Here is a 25,703-nt window from a genome sequence, read left to right as displayed (position 1 = left end):
AATGATAGTAGGGCAGGTTGGGAAAGTGAACTGCTTCTCCATTCCAAATACTGAGCTCTTAATAAGAAAAAAAGTGAGAGTAATTGAAGTCAGAGTTCTTGTACTCTTTGTTGTAATTCTCTCGTTCATGGTTCTTGATCATTCATTTGGTTCCTTCAGTCAACTCTCTGTTCTTTTCCCCCCTCCAAGTTCATTGTGCTTCTAAATGTCATGGAAATTGGACATTTGGATATTATAAATGAACATGTCCACAAATTGATTTGCGCACATTGTAGGAAACAAGCGCAAGCATATCTTGACTTTGAGTCTTTGCATTAAATTTGACATCTGATTCCTAATTTTATCTCTTGGCTTTTGAAATCTAAGTCAGATTTGGATCTTTCAAAGCCTACCTTAGAGGCAGTTAGATGATGTAGTAACAGAATTCAGGACTTCTGACCTGATTTCAAATCCAGACTCAGACGTTTACTGTGTGTCCTTGGGCAAATCACTCAACTTTTGCCTTAGTTTCCTCAACTGTAAAATTACAGATAAGAATAGCACCTGCCTCCCAGAATGTTTGTAAGGATCAAATGAAATAATATTTATAAAGTATGTAGCATGGTACCTGCACATAGGAGGTGCTATTTAAATGTTGTTGTTGTTATTGTAACTAATCATGCCTCTTCTGTGAAGATTGCTTAGATATGATCTCTTTATTACTTGATATTCTATATCTTGTGACATAGTTTTGTATGTGTTGGTCTTGCTTCCACAATGAGATTTTTGGGGGGAGGGACAAAATCATGTTTCTGATCTTGTACAGTAGTTGACACATAGTAGGTGCTCAACAGATACTTCTTGACTAGTTTATTATGGCCTCAAAGCTGATCTTATTTAGATAAAAGGGCTTACTTTTGTAAATTTAAAATAAAAAGAAATGGGTTTTTCTGAAGTTAGAAAGAATTCTAACATAAATATTTACTCCTTCAACATATTTTTCAACTGTGGTTTGAAGAGACTGGATTATTTTTTTCAAATAGCTTTTGAAAATGCAAAATTTCCACAACCCTGCTTCTTCTTTTGTTTTGTTTTTCTATTAAGGCCTAAAAGCTAATAGCAGGAAGAGAAAGGGGAAAGTAATTATATTTTATAGGAGGAAGAAAAAGGGGAAAATAATTATGTTCTTTAAAAAATACCACTTGTGTGCTATGCTTCGTATTCTTACAACGGAATGTAGATGAATACCAATTTTATGATACATTTGGCCAGGGCTGAAAAATATTTTTTATTGACTACAAATGCTGTTTTATATCTTAGGCAAATTCCTATTTGGTATTAATTGTATTTTGTGTAGTTGTTTATGAGGAGACTCCCTCCTACTCAATGCACAGAGCAGGAAATTTTTCTTTATATATAGTATTTTTTCCAGTTACATGTAAAGATGATTTTCAACGTACATTTTTTAAGTAAGATTTTAAGTTTCATTTTTTTCTCCCTCCCATCCCCCTTCTCCAAGATGGCACACAATCTGATATAGATTATATATGTGTAATCATGTAGTAAACATATTTCCTCATTAATCATATTGTGAAAGAAACAGAACAAAAGAGAAAAGCCACAAAAAACCAAAAGAAGTGAAAATAATATGCTTCAATCTGTGTTCAGACTCCACAGTTCTTTTTCTGAATTGGATAGCATTTTCCATCATGTGTTTTTTGGAGTTGTCTTGGATCATTATATTACAGCAGAAAATTATTTTTAAAAAAAGATGAATGAGGCTTTGTACAGTCACCCATAGGACAGCAGTGGCCTTGATAATTGTAGCAGCAAGCACTCAGACACATCCAGGATGGCCTGCTAGCACAAGCTCTTAGATCTGCTTTTCCAAAAGGAAAGCAACTTTTGAGGGGGGTCAATCTTTTTAAATCACATGTACCAACAGAGAAAATACAGTAGAGAAATAATGACCAACAGACAGGGCTTCTGTCTAACCATAAGAAATACATATATCACAGATCAACAGACGGATCCAGCTTCCAAACTTTACATACATGCATGGTTACCAGAGAGAGAAGCACCAACATCTGGGTGTTCAAAAGGTGGACAGTGAGGGGCAGGCTCTTTAACGGCTACCCAGAGTCTCATCTGGTACATGAACCTTCTTTCAAGCCCCCAAAGCAAAACCTGACCTCAGAGTATATATTTTTTAGCTTTTTTAGCACGGTAACTGCCTCATTAGCAGTTAACCAAAGGTACAAAGCAAACCTTCCCTAATCAAGCTTCCCTTAGTGGGCTCATCTGAGGCCTATTAATGACTAAGGAAGATCTAACTCTCATTAACATTACAATAATCCAGAAGGCATTTTTGGTAGATGTAGGGGATAGATTTCTTGGTATTCTTTCCCACATATCCCCTTCTTGACTATTCTGCTTAGGCTGATGGTGTTAAAACTACTTTGCTATCTGGTTAGCTAGGAAAATTTTCACTTGTCCAGGGTCACAGAGGTAGTAAGTGACTGAGGCAGAATTTGAACCTCTGACTTATCAGTTTCCTCATCTGTAAAATGAGGAGGTTGATCTAGAGAGCCTTAGAATTTACTTTCACCTCTAAATCTATTGGATAATGCTGCCTCCATGGGAAATATATTTTGCTATTATTATTATGGAATCAGATTCTTATGTCATTGCATTGACCAGAGTTCTTACATTTCTTTTGCACTGCTGTAGTCATTATGTAAATTATTCTCTGGATTCTGTTAGTGTCACTCTGCATTAAGAAATTTAGGAAGAAAAGTTTCTCTGAATTTTTCATTTTCATTATGTCTTATGACACAATTACATTATTATTTTTAATTTGTATTACATTCATATACTACAAATTGTTTAGCTCTTCCCAGTTGATGGATATCTACTTTTTGTCTGGTCTTTATTACCACAAAAAATAAAATATTTTTGTTTACATAGGAACTTTTCGTTCATCTTTGGACTCTTTAGGGTACAAGCTTACTTCTAGTATTGTGGGGTCTATGCAGTTATGCTATTTAGTGACTTTATTTTTTTTTAATATAATGAATTTCATTTTCAAGAGGAGGAAACCAAGTCTAAAGTAGGCGAAAAACAATTTAGCAGACATCTGATGGGCACCTCTATGTTTGATGTGCTAGACATTTTGGGCTTCTAAAATAGTGCAGGGGTTTCTTGATCTTTAGGAGGCATCTCTTGTAGACACTCCTTAGTTTTAATCTTGTGTCCAGGCTTCAGGGTGAAAGAAGGGAGAGGGAAGAGCACTGAAAAAACTGTCATGCTGCTAGCTCATCGTCCCTGTTGCATCGTTCTTCACCTTGGTTGGAGGAGGGTGAGCCTTGAATCGAAAGGACAGCAGGCAAAATAGGAGACTAGAATGCTTGAACCAATTGGAGAGAGGCTAAAATTTGCAGGATTCTAGATTTCTTCAGAGTTGTAAGAAGGCTCCATGGCAAGAAAAGAATGTTTCACACACAGCAGCCCCTCCCTCCTTCCCTCTAACCTCAAGTGTCATCAGGTTCAGGCAACATGGCCCACTGTGTGTAAATAATCAAAATCAAGGCTCTATTAATCAGTTAGATTTTCCTGTGTGAGGGTTTCGTGATGCCCTTAGGAGCTAGTTAGAAGGAAACAAAACTGGCATGCTTGGAAGGCCAGTCATTATTGGGGAGCTAAATGGTGTGGTATAGACTGTGCTCTAGGAATTCAGAGGAGAGAGATGAGGACTTTGTGAAAGAGATAAAACTGAGCTGGCTATGGAGACAGCTGGGCGGGCAGTTAGGGAGGACTCAGGAAAACCTGAGTGTGAGTCCTGCCTTAGACACTTAATAGCTGTGTGATCCTGACATAAGTTAATTAATTTCCTTTGCCTCAGTTTCCTTATCTACAAAATGGGAATGATATTTACCTTCTAGGGTTGTTGTGAGGATAAAATGAGATTATTTTTGTAAAGTGTTTGTAAACCTTGAAGTGCTATATAAATGCTGTGATGAAGAAGAGGAGGAGGAGAATTACTTGCTCTAGGCCTCCCAGGGAAAAGGCAGATTCTAGGAGATCTTTCTTTCCTTCAGTGAAGTACTGGCCAAATATGTTAGCAAGAGATTCTTTCAAAGTAGAGTGTCTTCAAACTTCCTGGTGTTAACACTGTAACCATTGAACTACACATTTATGAAGGGAGAATGTGCGAGAGGATAAAGTGTTTTCTGATAGGATGCTAAAAAGAAAGAACTTTTCCTGTTCTATCTCCTAAAACTTGGTTTTCATTGATCTTTCCTCCTTTGTGACTTTGAGAGGAAAGCCAGAAAAGATGATGGAACTCAGAAGGCACTCAACCCTTTTTCCTGGGTACTTACAGTAGTTTCTAGTCCTTTTGTAAAGTGAGTTATTAAGGTGGTTAAGGTCTTTCAGAAGTATAGATTACTTCCCAACTTTGGAGTTCGTATGAAGTTTCCTATGTGAGGGAGTTGTCCTAATATTTCCAGTAGTATGAGCTCTGATATAATTTGTAAACAATCATAAATCATACCAAAGCAGAGATTTCTGATTTTGGAGTGGGTAGAAGGAAGCAACATCTTTATTAAACTTTTTTCATCTTGCAGGCATGTGAATAACCACAGTGAGATGGTAAAATTCACTATTACATTGAAATAAGGGTGAGGGGGAGTTGATGGTAATGACCAGCATGTGTTGCCAAAGGCCTAGTAATAAAGGGTAGAGCTTAGTTCTAGTTATTAGTCAAAATTCCATTCATTTATTTAACTTTTTATTTTATTAAAGTGATTTTTTTATGAAGGATAGGATCTTAGTTTACCAGATGATAGATGCTCTCCTATCACATACAGAAGGGATTTCTAACCTTTTTGTGAAGAGAAACTACCATTCATTTTCAGAGTCCTTCAAGTGGAATAGGAGGATTTGGGTTTCTTGGGAGGAATAGTGAGAGAGAAACCCTGAAAGGAATGTAGTCAGTGTTGAATCAAGCTTTCAAGTGGAATGAGAGGATAGAGGGAAGAGGAGGGAAGTTACAGCAAGTAGCAGAGATGCAACTTTTACTGGGTGATGAAGGTTTCAAAATATACTGACATCTGTTTACTGGTTGGGTTTTGGTTTAGCATTTCTATGAATCTATAAAAGAATACACAAACTCGGTATAGGTAGAGTACTTCGCCCACTTTTCCTTGCAGAATTTTCACCCTCATAACGTTTTGTATTTGTATCCCTAGTGCTTAGTACAGCGCTTGACACATACAAGTACTTGATTATTGCTTTTCCCTTCATTTTGGTTTTGTACCTATTTAAACAAAGTAAAGACATGATTTAATAATACAGAAGTATATACAGCACTCACTTCTAAGTATTGTTTTGAGGGACAGGGAAGGGGAGAGAATGAAGATGTGTTTGTTTATTGTTTTGGAACTGAGTTAAATAAAAATGACTTATTCTGTGTTCGAAACTTCATTCTAAGAGTCATAACCCAGACATAGTTATAATGTTCTATTTTCATACTTTCATGAATATGTTTTATAAATTTGGTCTTAAAAATAAAAAAAGAGAACTTATAAAAATTGAGGAGGAAGTAAAGGAAATTATTTTGACCAGTTATATGCCACTGAAAATGATAATTTAAAGCAAATTGGCAAATACTTATAAAAATATAAAATACCCATATTAACAAAGAAAAAAATAGATTATTTAAATAATCTAGTCTTAAAAAAGGAAGCAATTGAACCAGCCATAAATGAACTCCCAAAGAAAAAAAATCTCAGGACCAAATGGATTCACAAGTAAATTTTTCAGATATTCAAAAAACAATTAATTACAGTGCTATATAAATTTTTTTTTGTAATAATAAGTCATACTTTTAATCTCTTCCTATTATACAAATATGGTCTTGATATCTAAATCGGGAAAAATGTAGCAGAAAGAAAACTACAGACCAATATACCAAATAAAAACTGTTGCACAGAGTTTAAATAAAAACTAGAAAATGCTATATCACATTGGAATGATTATACACTATGAGCAAGTGGGGTTTATACCAGAGATTCAGTGTTGATTCAACATAAAGGAAGACTATAAAGAAAATGAGCCGTTAATAATGTAAATAAATGCCTTAGTATTATATCAGCATGCTGAAAAAGGTCTTAAAACTGAACACTTATTTCTATTAAAAACTCTAGAAATCGCATGAGAATATTTCCTTAGTATGATAAATAGTATTTATTTACATGCAAGGGCAAACATTATATGTAATGGAGAAAAGTCAAAGACATTTCCAATAAGAACCAGGGGTAAAGGAAGTATGCCTATTATCACTGCTTCTATTTAATGTAGTACTAAAAAGGAAGAAAGGGAAGGGAGGGTGGGAACAAGCATTTATTAAGTACCTATTTTGTGCCAAACACTTTGCAAATGTCTCATTTGATCCTCATAATAACTCTTAAGAGGTAAGTGCTATTATTATCCCCATTCAACAGTTGAGGAAACTGAGGCAGACAGTGATGAATTAATTTACCCAGGGCCACACAGCTAATAAGTATCTGATTTGAACTAAGATCTTTCTGACTCCTGGCCCCTGGCCGGGTTGTATTTTGCTAGCTCCTTTAGCTGCTTGTCTTAGAAATGGTAGCTAGTTATATCAGTAAGACAAGAAAAAGCAGTTGTGGCAATTAGTTTAGGCAAAGAGAAAACAAAATTATCACTTTTTTGCAGATGATATGGTAGTGTACTTAGAGAATCCTAAAGGCAATTAAAAATCAATAACCAGCAAACTTGCAGGATAAAAGATTAATTCATATAAATCGTCATTATTCTTATATATAACTGACAGAACTCAACAAGAGCTGGAAAGATAAATTCTATTCGAAATAACTATAGAAGCTATAAAATATTTTGGAGCACATCTGTCAGCATTCATTCAAGGATTTTATAAATCCAATTATAAAAAGTTCTTTGCAAAAAAAAAGATAGCCCTAAATAATTGGAGAAACATTAATTGCTCCTAGGTAGGCCTAGTTAATGTAATAAAAATGATGATTCTACCTAAATCAATTTACTAATTCAGTGCTGCCAAAGGCTTTTATTGAGCTAGGGAAAAAAATTATGTAAATGAGCAAAAGGTCAAGAATTTTCAGGCTAATAATGAGATAAAAAAGAAGGAAAAAAGAGGTCTATTAGTACCAGATTTCAAACTGCACTACAAAGCAGTAATCATTAAAATAATTTGGTACTGGTTCAAATAAAGAAAAGTCAGTCAGTGGAACAGATTAGGTATGCAGCATAATAAAGCAAAAACAACAAAAAAACCCCAACCACATAGTATCATATTGTTTTATGACCATTTTAATAAACCATAGCTTGGGGAAGGATAAATTATTAGATGATAAACAAAAACAGCTGGAAAAATTGGACAGCAGATTCACAGAAAGTAGATTTAGACCAACACTTCTTAACATACGCTAAGATAAAGTCTAAATGGAACTACAACCCAAAAGGTCACATCATAAAGAAATTAGAGGATTAAGGAAGAAATTACTTTTAAGATCTATGGATAGTGGAAGAGTTTATGACTTAAGTAATAAGAGAGCATTAGAAAAGATAAAATGGGCGATTTTGATTATATAAAAAAAGTTTTTACGCAAGCAAATCTAATATAGTAAAAATTAGAAGGGAAATGTAGTTTTGAAGGCTATGTTGGGTGTTTTTTTTTTTATTGCTCAGTGGGGTAGAAGGATAGCAAGATGAACAGATTAATTAAAAAATACTTTAAAAAAACCCTTGGCTGTTCCCTCTAGACATTTAGATCATAACCTACCTGAGCCTTCTCATTCCAGAAATGGTTAAGGTACCTCGGTGGTGTAACTGATAGAGTGCTGGCCTGCAGTCAAGAAGACTTTTCCTGAGTTCAAATTTGGCTTCAGTTACTAAGTCACTGCAAGTCACTTAACCCTGTTTGCCTCAGTTTCCTCATTGTAAAATGAGTTGGAGAATGAAATGACAAACTAACTTCAGTATCTTTGCCAAGAAAACCCCAAATGGGGTCACAAAGAGTCAAACATGACAAAATAACAACAAACTCCTATTGTGACATTTTGTGAAGCTGTGTATTGAGTTATTTTTTCTTTACATTAAAGAATATGATTTTCTTTTAAGTATCATATCTAAAGAAGGTAGTTGCTTAGGATAAAAGACAAGTGGTCATTTGTAGTTGTATAGAATGTTAATGTTAATGGGCAAGTTTGGTTCTAAAGATCTACATTTTTTCCCCCTTGTTTTAAATAAATGTACTTACTGTGATTACAGTTGACTTTATTATACATTATGGTTTGTTTAAGTAATTTTGGGTAGACTCCTTTGTGGAAGTTTTGTTTTAAGTTAGGTGCTCAGTGTATCCTAAACTTGATGAATATTCCTTTATGGAGAGCAAGGTACTTGATTAACTTAGAGATCTTATTTAATAAAGCATAAATATTTTACATTCTGTTCAAATGCACTGTTAACATGGATTTCTAGGGTCTTTTGCTTTTTTGTAATGTAAAGTACTCTTTTAGCATCCCACTGAATTTAGACTCCTTTTTCCTGACCTCTTATTTTGGTCTCCTGTTTTTCATTTCTGTAAGTTTGTAGTATACATAAGCCCATTTTCTTTTGCAGTACTCCCTTTTCTCTTTTACCCCCTTTTGTAGTACTCCCTCCTTTCTAGTCCCAAGCTGGCAACTTAAAGTGTGAAACGTAAGGACCATAGGATTTCAAGTTGAAAGAGATCAACTTTATTCATCTCTTCCTATCCCCTCATTTTACTAGAGAGGTCATTGTGGCTTAGAGAAATTAAATGACTTGTCTAAGGTCATACTGGTAGTTGGGTAGCACAGTTGGGATTCAAATCTAGGTTCCCAGTTCCTGATTTAGTGCTTTTTCAGCTTTATTATGCTGCCTCCTTATATGGGCAACATAAATCATAAACACAGTATATTTACCATGCAGCTAAAATCCTGTCATGACAAACTGAGCTCTCCAAATTCGTTTAGACTTAGAATCCTAGAATTCTGAAGTGTGAAAGGATCTTAGATCATCTAGTTTAGTGGTTCTTAAACTGGGGCTTACTGGACTGGACACAGGATAGATTTTAGAGTGTTTGTGAACTTAGATGAGAACAGAAATGGTGTCTTTATTTTTTACTAATCTCTAAATAAAATTTACATTTCTTAATACTATAACTATAGATGACCAACATTGTTCTGAGAAGTGGTATGTAGACTTTACCAGATTGTCAAAAGTGATCCATTCCACAGGAAAGGGTAACTGTCCTAATACATTCCCTTCCTTTTTGTAAATGAGGAAACTGTGTTTCAGAGAGGGGAAGTGATTTTCTCCCAAGCATACACATTTCTTGACCAGCTGAACTGGAACTAGAAATGTTGTTGGAGTTTTGTTGTATTCGTTATAATGGGAAATAGGTCAGAATCTGGAGCAAGAAAATTAACTTGTTATCTAGAAATGCTTGTTATGTAATTGTATTAGGATTTGAATTTCATTTAAAAATGAGTATGTAGGATTGTGAATGAGGAGGAAACTGCTAAATTGTGTTGAAATTAGGGGAAATGTTCTAAGGCAAGAATGGGATGTCAGTTATTTAAAATCTTCATAAGAAGGCAGAGGAGGTGGGGAAATAGGAAGAGATAAAGGGGTGGGAGCTAACAGTAGTAGTAAAAGCTAAATATTGATAGTACTAATAATATATGTTAAGATCCATTTTTACCTGGAGAATATCTCAATCAAAATAAGATTTTGGTGGTTATTGCTTTTTTGTCATATTTCAGTATAGGTAGTTATACTTTTTGCTTTCTGTTCATATGCATGTAAGTCTGCATACTTGTTTGGGTGGGCTTTTTTCTGGATTCATGAATGAATTTGCTTATGCTCAGAGGCCTCCTACTCAAGGACATTATGCTTGGTGTTTTCAGGGAGCCTTATTTGAAGTATTCATTTACGTTTTAAAATCAAACTTGAATACACCATTGTGTTAAAATAGTGTTCTATGGAAAGGAAGTTGGCATAGGGACCCCAGGAATGGTTCAATTCAGTTTTTTAGTATTTTGGTTTCTTCTTAGCCCTTGGTAACCCCACTTCAGAGCCACAGGATAATTTTGTATGTTATCCTGATACTAGCAAAGCATTTGTCTGCCCACTCAACCTGGTAAGATATCCCTGTTGAGGATTAGGGGAGAAGGGAAAGTATGGTTAGCTACTCAAACTTGTTAGTTCTCAACAAGACAGACAGGTGCAAGGTGAATAGAGCTTGGTGTCAAGACTAAATATTAAATTTTTTGAGGATCTTATGTTGCATTCTTGGATGGGGGGCAGTTTATAGGTAAGAGTGGGCACTATGACCTGAGAGGAAGGATCTTACAGATCTCTGGATCTTGATTTGATGCTCTTTGTTCATGAGATGTCCTTAGTTGTTTAATCTTTCAGCATTCAGTGACATGCCAGAAACTGCTAGGCAGTGGAGGTAGATATTTAAGTTCTTAATAGGCTTTTAAAAAAGAAAATTAAAAAAGAAAAGGCCAAGTGGGAAAAGAACCCTGGATGGAAAGCCAGAAGATCCAGATTCCCTTCTGGTATCTCTAGTTTGTGTGAGTTGGGGGAGGTCTTTCACTTGTGTCTAACTTAATCTGTTTCCATAACTTTTAAGATAAAGAGGTTAGCTTGCATGCTTTTCTAAGGTAAATTTATTTCTTGTTCTCTCTAATTGCTTCAGTATAAATTTCTTGTATCTCTTCCTCCACTTTATAGGTGAAGAAACAGGCCTTAGAAGATGATTGAGCTGTTCATTTAGTTAAGTTGCAGAGTGATCAAAGTAGAATTGAGATTTGAAGCAAGGACTCTATTCTGTTACATAACTATTGGAGTAGTGAATTGACTCGTTTTGCCCTGTTTCCACTGGAACTACCACCTACTTTTAGTAGAGTAAATATTTTCCCATTGTGTATATGATAGAAAAAAGCAATTTTTTTTCTTCCCTTCTTGAGGAGAGGAAGTCATTTTAGAAAAAGAACCAATAACTATAGTGATTCTTTCAGTTTGTCTTATTTTCTGGTGAATGTCCTATTTGTAGTACTTCTTATAGTTTGTAAAAAGGGTGCATCTTTTCTATAAACTCTAAAAGGCTATTCAATTAAATGCTAAAGAAAGGGTATTTTTCCCTTTTCAGCCTTTTCTGAGATCAGACTTTTTTTTATTAAATTATTTTATTTGTTTTCAGTGTTCTGCATTCACTTCCATCTATCTTAGATTTTTTTCCCCTCCCTCTCCACTCCCTCCTTGAGATGGCATACAATTTTACATAGGTTTTACACATACATTCCTATTAAATACATTTTCACCTTAGTCACATTGCATAGAAGAATTAAAATGAATGGGAGAAACCATAAAATGAAACAAAACATAGTACAAAAGAAAATGGTCTGCTTCATTCTGTGATCTGTTTTTCTGGATGTGGAAGGCGTTTTGCCTCAAGAGTCCATTGGGAAATTTTTAAGTCCTTGCATTGCAATGAAGTACTAAGTCTACTAGAAAAATTCCTCGCAATGTTACTGTGTACAAAGTTCTTCTGGTTCTGGTCCTTTCACTCAGCATCAGATCATATAAGTCTTTCCAGGCCTCTCTGAAGTCTTCCTTCATCATTTCTTATAGCACAATAGTATATTCCATTGCATTCATATACCACAACTTGTTCAGCCATTCCCTAAGTAATGGGCTTCCCCTTGATTTCCAGTTTTTGGCCACCACAAGAGAGCTGCTATAAATATTTTTGTACATGTACATTTTTGTACATTCCGATTTCTATAATTTCTTGGGGATACAGTCCTAGAAGCAATATTGCTGGGTCAGAGGGTATGTACATTTTTGTAGCCCTTTGGGCATAGTTCCAAATTGCTCTCCAGAATGGTTGGATCAGCTCACAGCTTCACCATCAATGAATTAGTGTTCCAGCTCTCCCACATGTTCTCCAACATTTATCATCTTCCTGTTTTGTCATGTTAGCCAGTCTAATAGGTGTGATGTGGCACCTCAGAGTCGTTTTGATTTGCATCTCTCTAATCAATAGTGATTTAGAGCATTTTTTCATATGACTATAGATAGCTTTAATTTCTTCCTCTAAAAACTGCCTGTTTATATCCTTTATATCAATTGGGGAATGACTTGTATTCTTGTACATTTGACTCAGTTCTCTATATATTTTAGAAATGAGGCCTAAGTGTAGACACAGACGCTAACTGTAAAATTTCTTTCCCAATTTTCTGTTTCACTCCTAATCTTGGTTGCATTGGGTTTGTTTGTGCAAAAACTTTTCAGTTTAATTTAGTCAAAATTATCCATCTTGCACTTCACAATGTTCACTTTCTTGTTTGGCCAAAAATTTCTAAACAAATCTGACAAATACACTATTCCTTGTTCCCCTAATTTGTTTATAGTATCAATCTTTATACTTAGATCACTTAACCATTTGGACTTTATTCTTGTGTACAGTGTCAGGCATATGCCCAGTTTCCACTACACTGGTATTCAGTTTTCCCGGCAATTTTTGTCAGATAGTGAGTTCTTATCCCAGAAGCTGGGGTCCTTGGGTTTGTCAAATAGTAGATTGCTATATTCATTGACTATTGTGTCTTGAGTACCTAACCTATTCTGCTGGTCTACCCCTCTGTTTCTTAACCAGTACCAAGTGGTTTTGATGATTGCTGCTTTATTATACAGTTTGAGATCTGATAGGGCTAGGTCACCTTCCCTAGCATTTCTTTTCATTAGTTCCCTTGATATTTTGGACTTTTGTTCTTCCAGATGAATTTTGATATTGTTTTTTCTAGCTCTAGAAAATAATTATCTGGTAGTTTGATTAGTATGGCACTGAATAAGTAGATTAATTTAGGTAGAATTGTCATTTTTATTATATTTTTATTATATTAGCTTGGCCTACCCGTGAGCAACTGATGTTTTTCCACTTACTTAGATCTGACTTTACTTGTGCGAAGTGTTTCGTAATTGTGTTCATGTAGTCCCTGGGTTTGTTTTGGCAGGTAGACTCCTAGATATTTTATAGTGTTTGCCATACCTTTAAATGAGATTTCTCTTTCTATCTCTAGCTATTAGGCTTTGTTAGTAATATATAGAAATGTGGATGACTTGTGTGGGTTTATTTTGTAACCTGCAACTTTGCCAAAGTTGTTTATTACTTGAAGTAGTTTTTTACTTGATTCTGTGGGATTCTCTAAGTATATCATCATATCATCTGCAGTGATAACTTATTTTATTCTTTCCCTATTCTAATTTCTTCGGTTTCTTTTTTTTTCTTATTGCTACAGCTAACATTTCTAGTACCATATTGAATAACAGTGCTGATAATGGACATCCTTATTTCACCCCTGATCTTATTGGAAATGCATTTAGCTTATCCCCATTGCTTGCTGACGGTTTTAGGTAGATACTGCTTATTATGGAAAGTTCCATTTATTCCTGTGCTCTCTGGTAGGAATGGGTGTTGTATTTTGTCAAAAGCTTTTTCTGCATCTATTGAGATAATCATGTGGTTCCTATTAGTTTTGTTGTTGATATGATCGAAAATGCTAATAGTTTTCCTAATATTGAACCAGCCTTGCATTCCTGGTATAAATCCTACCTGATCATAATGTATTATTCTCATGATAAGTTGCTGTATTCTTTTTGCTAATGTCTCATTTAAAATTTTTGCATCTATATTTATTAGAGAAATTGGTCTATAATTTTCTTTCTCGTTTTTGGCTCTTCCTAGTTTAGGTATCAGAACCACATTTGTATCATAAAAAGAATTTGGGAGGACTCCTTCCCCAATTTTCCCAAATAATCTATATACTATTGGAATTAACTGTTCTTTAAATGTATGATGGAATTCACTTGTAAATCCATCTGGCCCTGGAGATTTTTTCCTGGGGAGTTCATTGATGGCTTTTCCAATTTCGAGATCAAATATTTTTTAAAAGGAAACTAAATTCTTTGACTTGATTATTCTCAGTCTTTTGGGTGTAACTGAGTTTTGGAAGGACATTTAGGTTCCTATGGGAAGGAGGAACTCAGAATGGTCTTTTGGGGCCCCTTTTCTAACATTTGCGATTTGATGGTATTTGGTATCCTGTTGATTTATTGTTATTTAATTGATAGTACTGATTTACCTTTTGTTGTACTTTGGAGGAGCCACAGTTTTCGTTGCCATGAACACTCTACAGATGTAGATCACTAACTCTTCTCATCCTGTGCTCTTTTTGTCTGTGACTTATGACTTTCCATAAATCTACTTTAATGATCTACAGTTTTGAGATTTAAGATGTTATGAAGAATAATGATCATTTATAAGTGCTTTAGCTATAGAAAGATGTGCCAAATAATTAATATTTCTACAGTGTTTTAAGGGTTTTGCCTTTAAGGTTTATAAATCACTTTCCTCATAGTAGCCCTGTGTGATAAATCATTCAGATGTTTGTTATCTCCATTTTGTAGATAAGGAAACTGAGGCTCAGAGTCATTCCAGTTTTAAGCTCTACTTAGTTCTCAGTTCTTTTGCCACCATCTCACACTGCCTCTTAATTAAGAAGAGTTTTTTCCTAGAGTATAAGGGTGGTTACGATCAGCTCACTTATTATAAAGTATATTATAAACTTCTTCACAGGATTGATTGCTGTATGACTTTTTAGAAAAGAACTCTTTTAAAGAAAAAAAAGTAATTGCTAACTGGCCTTCTGTAATCCTATGACAGTTCAGATGGACTTTCTCTGGGAATTGTGGTGAGGCTCTTTCAAACATAGTGTGGACTGCTGCTGCCCTTTCCAGAGGTGAAGAGTTTCTGTAAATACTCAGGGCCCTAGTGATTCATAACCTGAACTTTGTTTTATTTCATTGGCCATAGTGGCATTTTTGTTTCTTCATTATTACTTTTCTTAGTTGTGCTTTTTAAAAAAATCGGGACTTTATCTGAGTTTGCTGAGACTAAAATTATACAGGAAAACAAGTAAAAAATTCGTTCAGTAACTTGAAATCCAACAATTTAGTTAAGTTATGAAGCACCCAGTATGTGGAAGGCATTATGCCAGGCTCTAGTGCTAGAATGACAACCCCCTCCCCTCCCCCAAAAAATACCAAACCCTGGAGAAGAGGCAACTTTGTGAAGAAGAGGAGGTGATAACTGGCTTTAGATAGTCATCTGGGACGAGGGATTAGGCTTGTTCTGCTTGACACCAGAAAACAGAACAAGGACCATTGTAAAGAGAGGGGAGTACGCAGGCAAATTTAGGCTTAATGTAGGGGAAAATGAGCTGTGTCTGGATTAATAGGGTTTATTCTTACTAGATATCTTCAAGCAAAGTTGAGTGACCATTTTTTGCGGGGGGTATTATTATAACAAGGAATTTTTATTTAGGTATATAATTTGGACTACATGGTCACTGAGGTCTCTTAAACTGTGATTTTGATTCCATGAAAAATGTGTCCCTGGCCTCAAAGAATTTGAATATTGCAAAATAACTTTAAGGAGAGAAAGAATTAACAACTAGGATCAGGGAAGGCCTCCTCAGATTTCTGAGTTTAGCTTTGAAGGAAGCAAGGGATTCTAAGAGGTAAGGGTAAAGTGGAGTGCATCCCAACAATGGGTGACGATAGCCTGGATAAAGGGTCTGGAGGCTGGAGGTGGCATGCCTACTTTCAGGAAACAGCAAGTATATACCAGTCAGGCTAGAAAGAAATAGAAGAGCCTGGAGACAGCTTATGAGTTTTCAGTGCTAAGCTAAGGAATTTCTGTTATTCCAAAGGCAGAAGGGAATCACTAGAGATACTGGAGCAGGGGGAGTGACATACTGAGGTTGATTTGAGGAAGATTATTTTTAGCATTCCTGTGAAGTATAGATTGGTAAGGAAAGAGATTAGAGGCATGAATTCTAATTAAGCTCTTTCACTGGTCCAGTGGCTCTGAGAATTCTTGTGGACAGAAGTGAGAAGGTAACACTTAGCAATTGAATGGATAGAAGTTGTGGGGATGTACAAGAGGGAGTTTGAAGTGGGCTTGGAGCTCAGAAAGGAGATAGATTAATATCTGGTTCTATGGATTTGGGAGCCATCTGCATAGAAATAAGATACTTCATCGTGAAGATCAAACTACATGTGTGCATAGAATCTTGAATATCATTTTATATCTGTCTGAAACTGAGCCCATTTGATCTGTTATGAATATTTTCACTCCTGTGCCCTGCCCTATCCTGTTTGAAAGATTTGCCTCTGCCTTGTAATTTAATCTCGTTAGGGCATTGAAGTGTATCACCAGCGTGGTCTCAGGTGTGTATGATATGTGTGCTGTATGAGAGGAGACAGCTGGATCAGGGCTGGCTCATATGGTGCTTGTGAGTTCTTTATAAATTAAAAGGGAAGGGGAAAAAAGTCACCTATTTAAAGACTGGTGACAAAATGGCATTGTCATTTGAGCTTTGCTTCAGTTTGTGTGGCATAGTGTAAAGAGCCTAGTACTGGAGTCTAGGCTGCTTTAGCTAGTACTGTGACCTTGGTAAGATACTTAGCCTCCTGTAGCTTTAGTTTTTTGGTTTTTTCTCATATGGAAAATGGGCGTTTTGATTTGAAGTAAATAATCTCGGATATGATTCTTTCAAATCTAACATTTTATGATTCTGTGAAATCTGCTGAGCTAACAACAAATGATGGTTACTTTAAAAAGGTTTCACTCTCAGCACAATTTGTAGCCTATGGAAGAAGTTATGTCTAGAATACTTAGAGTTCATGGAAAGTGAGGCAGGTAGAAAAGGGAGGGAGGGAAATAGGAGAATGAGCATTTGTATAGTACCTGTTCTGTGCCAAGCACTCTGCTAAGTACTTATCTCATTTGAGCCTTACAGTAACCCTGGATGTCCCATGGACATCTTAAACTCAGCATGTCCAAAACTGAACTCATTGTATTTCCCTCCAGATCCTTCCTTCTTCCTAACTTCCATCATATCACTATCCTCTTAGCTAGATTTGTAACTTAAATGGCATCTCAATCCCTTACTGTTTCTTACCCCCATATCTAATATGTTGCCAAGGCCTTTCAGTTTTACCTTTGAAATGCCTTTCCCATGCACCACCTTCTCTACTCTGACCCTGCCACTGACCTGATGGTAGTATCACTTTATGCCTGGACAATTGCAGTAGCCTTATGGTTGCTCTCCCTGTCTCAAGTCTGTCTGCACTGCAATTCATCCTTCATTCAGCTTTCAAGGTGATCTTCCTAAACACAGGTCTGATCATATTATCCACCTACTTAGTTAACTTCATTGGCTCCTTATAACCTCCAATATTAGATATAAAATCCTCTGGCATTCAAAGCCCTTCAGAGCCTCCCCTCTCTTCCCACCTTTCCATTATTTTTATATCTTTACAACCCTCCCCCCAGCTGCCATGCCCATGCTCTGTGATCCAGTGATACTGCCTTCCTAGCTGTTCCTCAGACAAGACATCCTATTTCCTGACTCTGGGTATTTTCACTGGCTGCCCCTTCCCTCCCCCCATGCCTGGAATGCTCTCCTTTCTTATTTTTGTATTCTGGCTTTATTGACTTCCTTGAGCTAAAAATTCCAGCTTCTGGAATTTTTCTGGAAATGTCCTAGCTAAAAATCCCAACTTCTACAAGAAGCCTTTTCCGATCCCCCTTAATTCTAGTGTCTTACTTCTCTTGATTATTTTTAATTTATCTTTTATATAGCTTGTTTTTATGTAGTTGTTTGGATGTTGTCTCCTCCGTTAGACTGTGAGCTTCTTAAGAGCAGGAACTGATTTTTTTTGTTTTTTTCCTTTGTTTGAATCTCTAGCACACTTAACACAGTACTTGGCATGAACCAGGCACTTACTTGATAAATACTTAGTGGCTGACTGACTTAACTTCTTAAAGTCTCAGCTTCCTCATTGGTAATATGAAGAGGTTGTATTTGATAACATCAGAATGACGTCAGCTCTAGATGTGATTCTATGATGATACTACAAATGGAAAGTTCACAAAGACAATAAAATCTTCTGATTGTGCAGATGTTGCTAACATAATGCAGAGAAAAAGGTATTCATTCACTAAGGCTGAGCAGTCTTTTATCTGTTAACAAACATTTATTAATAATAGCCAGCATTAAGAGAGTGCTTCAACATACATATATTATCTCATTTGATTTCTCAAAGAGCCCTAATAGGTAATTGCTGTTATCCCCATTTTGCAGATGAAGAAACTGAAACTGAGAGGTTCTTTTTTTCCCTGAATCCCATAGCTACTAAGTGTCTGAGTCAGAATTTGAACAGTTTTGCCAGGGAGCAGAATAGTGGTTGACCTGGGGGTGCCCAGGTGTCCCTAATTCTCCTCCTTTGGGGCTTGAAGACTTTCCTTGTTGCCTTTGAAAGGAACATAATGCCTTACCTCTCTTTGGCCATATAGTAGAAGAGACAGGAACTTTTTACTCCTATTTTTTTTGTGATATCCTTTATTTGACATTCTCAGAAATATTTTTGAACAGAAAGAAATGCCCCATATATAATTAGTCTTTTATTAAATCGCAACCATATTGCCAGTTCTATGTTAGATGCCTGGGGTACAAAAACAGAAAAGGAAGTCTGTCCTCAAGGAGCTTACATTCAATTGAGGGGAATGATATATACACATATAAGAAGATGGAAAGTATGTTCCATACCAAGGAAAGAAAAAGTAACTGAAAGTTGGATGCACTGGCAACCTGGGTGGGGGGGAAGGGGAGAGGTGGTGGGAATGGTGGTGATCAGAAAAGGCATTTGTGGGAGCTATCACTTGAATTGCATTTTGGAGGGGAAGCTAGAGAGTAGGTTAGGAGGGAATGTATTCTAGGATTATGGGACAGTCTGTGCAAAAACATGGACAGATGGAACATATTGCTTGGGTTCAGATTGCAAGAACACTAATGAAAACCACAAAGTGGTAGTAAAAAGAGCTTTTAAAGAAAATTATAGAAAAATAGATTAGTTGGAGAGCATATTATTCTATCAGTAGGAAAAGCCTTGGTAGAAACCTTGCAAAAACCCTGTGAAGTGGTGGCAGTTTATATAAAAACTTTCCTTTTGTTCAGGGGTTTTTAATATGTGTGTTTGACTGTCTGGTGAAACCTGTGGATCCCTGTCAGAATAGTATTTTTGAATGCATAAAAATAAAATATATGGGATTGCAAACTGAACCAATTATGTTGAAATATAGCCATCAAAATTTATTGAAAAACAAGTTCACAGACTCCAAGTTATGAACCTGGTTTAAAATGGAAGCTTCAACCAACCAACTAAAATAGTTCCTTTAATTCTGACCATCCTTTTGTGTGCAATTTGTAGGGTCATATAGGTCAGATTGGCAGTAGAAAGGGAAGTTCTGTTCTTCACTACATGGCAGAGCAAGGATTTTATTGCATATAATTCTGCTGGCTAGGATACACACACACACACACACACACACACACACACACACACACACACACAGAAAAAGAGAGAGAAAGATTGAAATTCTTTGATCACCCTATCTTTCCATAAAAAGTCTTCTATAAATTTTCTGGTTCTTACAGGGCATATGTACCAAAGAATTTGTAATAGCCCTTATTTTGGTAGGCCCCCCCCCCCCCCCAAAAAAAAAACTGGGAAAGAAAATAGGTACCCATTGATTGAATGTTATTGTGCCAGAAGAAACAATGAATAAAAGGAATTCAGAGAAACAAGGGAAGAATTATATGAACTGATGCAGAGCAACAAAACAGAAGCAGAAGTATAGTGTTCAAAATGATAGTACTAAAAGACAGCTAAAGACCATTCAGTTTAGTGACCACTTTGGTCTTGAAGAAGGACTGATGAAATCCATTCTCCTCTTAGTAGCAAGCTCCAAGACCACTGATGTGGAATGTTGTATAGATTGTCAGGCTTAGTTACTTTAGTCAGTTTTGCTTAACTGTTTCTCTTTGTTGCAACTGACAGTTCAATTAAGGAAAGCAGAGACTAGACCATCACTTGTTGGGTGTGCACTGATGGGGATTACTTTTGAGTATGGGTTGTACTAGATCAGGGGTTGGCAACTGTTGCCTGTATGCTGTCATTTTCAGACCTCTGGACTAGATGGTTATTGAGGTCCTTTCCAGCTCTTATGTGATTGTGTTGCTGTCTTGGTGGAATAAGTTGTGTGTTTTATTTTCTTTTCTTGCCACACAACCTGTTTTGTGACTGGTTTAACTGTAGCTGAAACCAAGAAATGGGATTAGGGCATTATAGATTTTGAGCTTGATTGGATCTCAAAGGCCACGAGGCCAAATCCATTTTACAGATGAGGAAACTGAAATCAGGAAACATTTAAATATGAAAAGTCAGCCCCTAGGGAAGCATAGAGAAATTAAGTGACTTTCCCAGGGTCACAGAATTAGGAAGTTGGAACTGAAGTCTGTATTGTTTCCACTACTTGACATGAATTCCTGTTACAAGTTATATTTTAGGGTACCCCTTTTTTTGAGAAGCCTCTGTGTAGTAGTGCATTGAAATCATGAACATCAACAGAGAGGTGAAATTATCTCTAATTGAAGTTAACATGAACTTAGAAAACCCCAGAGAATCAGCAAGGAAACTGATTGAGGCGGTTTATAACTTAAAGAAATAGAAAGCTGAAAAATAAATCCATAAGAATCATCAGCATTTCTGTATAGCAATAATAAATAAGAGGAGGAAATAAGAGTGATAATAATTAAAAAATAACTATAAATACATAAACTATTTGGCAGTCTGTTAAAAGGCCCTCAGGATATATTTATCCACAGTTATATAACCTTCTTTGTAGAAATAAAAATAGACTTAAATAATTGGAAGGACATTTGCTGTTCATGGTTAGGACATCCCAAAATAATAATCATTAATTTACAGATTTATTTCTATGTCATCGAGACTAACAAGGGGCTAATTTATGGAGTGAGACAAAATAATTACATTTCATTCATTTGAAGGAATAAAAAAAATTTAATCATAAGGGATTAGAGAAAAAGAAATAAGAATGATGAATTATTATAAATTATTAGCATTTTCTAGCCTCAGATCACATAATAAAATAGTAATAGGCAAAAACTATTTGGTATTGGTCAAAAAAGATAAAAGTCAATAAGTAAGTACTTACCATGTGTCAGACATCATGCTAAGAACTGGGAATACAGAGAAAGGCAGAAAGAAATCCTGCCCTCAAAGATAATCTTTGGGGGAGACATCCCCCATAATCCAGTGGGTGGGGGGGACATCATGAAGACGACTGTGTACAAACAAGCCAGATAAACTGGACATAATCCCAGGAGGAAGGTACTAGAATTCAGGGGTATCTAGAAAGACTTCTTGCAGAAGATGGGGTTTTAACTGAGACTTGAAGGTAGCCGTGAAAACTAGGAGGCAGAGATGAGGAGGGAGAGCCTTCCCGGCATGGGAGACAGCCAGACAAGATATAAGGAGTAAGGAAATGGAGTTTTTGTTGTTTGGCCTTCGTTCTGAAAGAGGACCAAATGCATCACAAGGGTGATGTCTTTGCTTGCCGAGTGAGTTGGATTTGAGTGAGGCACAGCTGTGCAGAGTCTTCAGCCTCACTCTCTTCTCCATAATCCTTGAAGTCTGGAGGCAAGACAAAAGTCAAGATGATTGGTGATGACCCAGGATGCAGTGGGTGACCTTGTTGTTTTTGTTCATATGCAGTTCTTCATGACTCCATTTGGGGAGTGGATTTCTACAAAGATGTGCTTACTTTTGTCCTTGGTTCTATATTTTAGTTTATATTTGTTTAGTTATTAAAGGACAAAAAATGGATGGCCAGGTAACATGGAGGTTCAGGTACCTTTGAGGAGTGTGATATTGAATCCAGTCTGTAGTTGTGAGATCTCATACCTCCATAGCTTCCACACTTTCTACTCCCAAATGAATATTGATATTTTAGTCTTTAAAACTTATACAGGCTACCTATGGACTAGAGGGGGAAATTTTAAGCTCTTTGATGGAAAAAAAATTCTGTAACTGCAAATAATGGTCAATTTCTTATTAAAAATTTGCTCTATTTGCCCTTCTAATACACTGAATGACTTTATAATAAGGCTGATATGGGGGTGTCAGAGAGGATGATGCTTATGTTATAGGGAGTTTTCTGTATTATCATGGTGTGTATAGAGGTTGTGATTTAGATCATTGAATAACTGAATGTTGCAGTTTGTAAGAGAGTTTTACTATTCTATTCCACGTTTGCCAAGAATTCAAAGAAATGAAAGATTATCTAAAATTTTGAAAACCGAGTCTGATCAAGAAATGTAGAAGAAATAATGTATGTATATGAGAGAATGGGAATAGAAAGGTGGAAGGGAAAAAGATTATTCCAGGTAAGTCAGGGATTGATTATTTTATGGAAAGGGAAAGATAGTTCCAGGTAAGTGTAACTTTTAATATGCCTAGTCAGTTGTATAAAAAACTACCTATGATGAATGTTAGACTGCAGGGAATGAAAATGGGCTATTTGAATGTTTGGATCATGTTCTCAGGTGAAATTAGTAAAGTTATTAGGAAAGAAAACAAATTTGGAACGGTTTGCTATGTTGACAGTAGTCAGACCTCCAGGTGAAGGAACAGGGAAGTTCAATGGGCACTAAAATAACAACTAGTTGCCTAACACTAAGGAATTCAGTCAGTCATTAAACATTTATTAAGCATTTATTATGCTATTTATACTAATAAATTAAATATTATTTTCTTTTGGATTTATAAAAGTATTATATACTTCTGGAAATATAAATTTCTTGGTTTTGATGGGGGGTGGTAGGATAAATGGTACTAGTAAGTAATTGAAAATGAACCTTTAGAATTAAAGTGTTTTTGCAATTTTAAGTACTGAAATCCAACAATAGAATACTTGACTGTTTGAATCTTCTTAACTCAGAGCTGTAGCTACCTTTTCTTTTAAGTGTTTGCTTCTAGAATAGCTTGGACCCAATATAAATACCCATCTGAGGAACCTGATCAGCTGGAGAGGAAGCAATCTAAGTTAGAATTTCAAGTTCTGCTTTGATGAATATCAGTGGAAGTAATCCATTTGCCAAAGTGATACAAAGGTAAACAAAATGTACCTTTACCTTCTCTAAAGACCTTTAAATATCTGTTGTTGCAGATCAGATAGCAATCTGACTGCTGATCCAGAGGAGAAAGGTTTTTTTTAACTCATAAGGCAATAGATTTTAATTTTTAAGTGTCTTAGGAGAATTCCATTTTTTTGTTCTTTCCAAGAAATGATATAGGTGTTGGGTTTTCTTTTAGGAAGGAATGTGATTCCTATCAGTGACTTCACATCATGAAATTTTGATTTAATATGTGTAGAAATACTTAAATGAAAAGGAATATTTGAGAACCAAAATATATGTGGTTCATGTCATACATGTCTTGTTCATGTCATGTCATCACAAAAGAAATGGATAGGGTTTTTTTATACGTATAATAAGGAAAATCACAGCTTTTAGGAAATGCTCTTTGATTCAATATGGTAATGCTGTTAAAGTCTTTGTGTTTTGATAGCTGAATAAAAATTGAATTGCCAGTCATCCTGTCTCTCTCCTGTATATTCTGTTGCAGCCAGTTTTGAAATGGAATGGTCATATACTCTTAAAATCATTCCTTGGCTTTTCTGCTTAGAATCATAGATAGTTACAGTCATGTAAATTTTTTTCTGGGTCATTAATGAGAGCTTGCCAGAAGTTGCATACTTTTAAGGATCTAGATCCCCTTAATGGATGCTACTCAGGCAAGCTGATGTTGTAATAATTTATCCAAATCCCCTACAAATAAGTCCACTGAAGACCAATTTTTGCATTTGCATTAGAATTATTTTACTATATACCTTTTACTTTTTTAATATTTAAATGGTTTTACAGCATATCTAATAATATAAATTTAGCTTTAAGGTTTTAAATGTAATTCTAGATTTAGCTTTGTGTATGTGTGTGTGAGAGAGAGACAGAGAAGAAAGAGAAGGGTTAGGAAGAAGACAGAAGTGAGTGAGATCATGAGAACACAAACTATGGGACTAAGAGAGAGAACCCTATAAAGTTTGGAAGCTTTGTGGAGCTAGTTTTCATTCTGTCTTAAGGAGACATCTTCCTAAAAATTAGACCTAACAGAAATAGGGCAGTCTGAGATGGTTGACAGTGAATTCACTGTCACTTGAAGGTGGATGTTCATCAGTTAGTGATGTTAGACTGGGAATTGTTCCTTGTGTATTTTAGTATTAGATGTCTCACACAATCTGTGATTCTGTGAGTTTATTATTAGCCTTTTTTGAGTACTGAGTATTAGGAAATTCACCTTAGCCTTTTACTGAAATAGATTAAAGAGGGCAGAGATTGCAGGGAATTCATAAGAGTAAGAGAAAAGGATGTGGAAGAGACTTAGGTTTTTTTATAAACTGTAGAGAAGGAACCAGTGGATAGGGAGATTAAAGTATAGAGGAAGGAATGATAATGGGGGTACTATTTTGTGGGAGAGAATGGGTTCAAGGATCTGTGTAAAAAGTCTTTGTAAAGAGAAAGGCCTCTTTATCAGAGAGTAGAGTAAAGGAGAAAATGTTGGGGATGATGTGAAGGGGATTGTAAGGTAAGGAGGTTGGAAGAGTGAGTTTTTGGTGAATAGTTTTAAGTGATGGTCTTGGCTGAGAGGGTGCTCTGAGGGAGTTCAGTTGAAGACTTGAGTAGAGAAAGGAAGGTTTAAAATTTGTTGTGGAGAGTTGGATAGTGATTAGGGAGGAATCAAAACATTGTTTTGCTTCCATGAGGGCCCAGATAACATAAATTTAGTGGATCCAGTCATTAGAGTTATAAGATTTGGGGTAGAGAGGGTCATTGTGTCAGAAAATGGAAGGAAAATAAGAATAAAAGATCTAAAATGAAGGGAAATTTGTTAATTATTGTAGTACTTTTCTCTCTACTCTTGCTTTTGAGAAATGAATTAGGTTCTCAAACACTCTAAAGTTCATTCTCCTGTGTTTCCTGGAGTTCTTCTTTTCAGATCAGAAAGTCTTATTTGAACTATATGGTACAGACTCTTAAGTGAATTAACATTTATCTAAATGTTTGTTCATTTTGTCTCCAAATTTATTAAGATCTTTGAGGTCATCCATCACATTACCTGAGCCATGGACCCCTGGATTCCCAATAAATAATCATTTTTTATGTGTCCGATTTAAATACCATATTTTCCTTTTTTATCTTATCCTTGTTTTTTCTTTATTATTCTCCCTATCCCTCCAAAATAATTCCTGCTTCAGTTTTTTTATATTAAATCATCTTACATGTATGAAAACAAGTTTAAAAAGTAACTGTGATTCAAAATAAATACTGAACAAAGATTCCAGATAACTGGGACTTTCTTTTCGACTCCATTTTCTTTTACTTCATTTATTTTTCATTATCCCTCTGTTGAAGCCAGCAAGGGCAATAAAGAGCAAGAATTTTGGGTACTGATCATAATATCAGAATAAAGCCTTACCACCCCCTCCTTGTCATCATATCTGATTGTTAGCTTCTCTTGTCCCCAAGCTAAGATTTAGGATATCTCTAGTCACAGAGTATATCCAGAAAGGTGATTTTTGTTACTCA

General features: G+C 35.7%; 1 protein-coding gene across 13 annotated transcripts in view; it reads left to right on the top strand.

The window, feature by feature from the left end:
* Window positions 1-25,703, top strand: part of CLASP1 (cytoplasmic linker associated protein 1) — a 338,497-nt gene that overhangs the window by 49,095 nt on the left and 263,699 nt on the right. The gene's annotated exons all lie outside the window — the stretch shown is intronic.

The sequence above is a fragment of the Notamacropus eugenii genome, chromosome 5 (genome assembly GCF_028372415.1).
Source record: "Notamacropus eugenii isolate mMacEug1 chromosome 5, mMacEug1.pri_v2, whole genome shotgun sequence".
Taxonomy (NCBI): domain Eukaryota; kingdom Metazoa; phylum Chordata; class Mammalia; order Diprotodontia; family Macropodidae; genus Notamacropus; species Notamacropus eugenii.
This window is presented reverse-complemented; position numbering and strand designations above follow the sequence as displayed.